A 405-nucleotide genomic window follows, 5' to 3' on the forward strand; every position below is an offset into this window, starting at 1 on the left:
TCTTCTGGTGCTTGTGCATTGTTACCTATGGTTTGTATTCTGTTTATGCCATGTATTAGGGCTCCTAGCGTTGTCCCTATGTTTTCTTCCATGATCTTTTATTGTATTCGATTTTATATTTAAGTCTTTGATCCATTTTGAGTTAGTTTTTGTGCATCGTGTGATGTATGGGTCTTATTTCATTTTTTTGCAGATGGATATCCAGTTATGCCAGCATTGTTTGTTAAAGAGACTGTCTTTTCCACAATTAACGGACTTTGGGCCTTTGTCAAATATCAGCTGCTCATAGGTGGATAAATTTATGTCTAGATTCTCAATTCTGTTCCATTGGTCTATGTATCTGTTGTTGTACCACTACCAGGCTGTATTGACTACTGTGGCGGTATAATAGGTTCTAAAATCAGG

This window comes from Trichechus manatus, unplaced genomic scaffold, assembly GCF_000243295.1.
Source record: "Trichechus manatus latirostris isolate Lorelei unplaced genomic scaffold, TriManLat1.0 scaffold00072, whole genome shotgun sequence".
Taxonomy (NCBI): domain Eukaryota; kingdom Metazoa; phylum Chordata; class Mammalia; order Sirenia; family Trichechidae; genus Trichechus; species Trichechus manatus.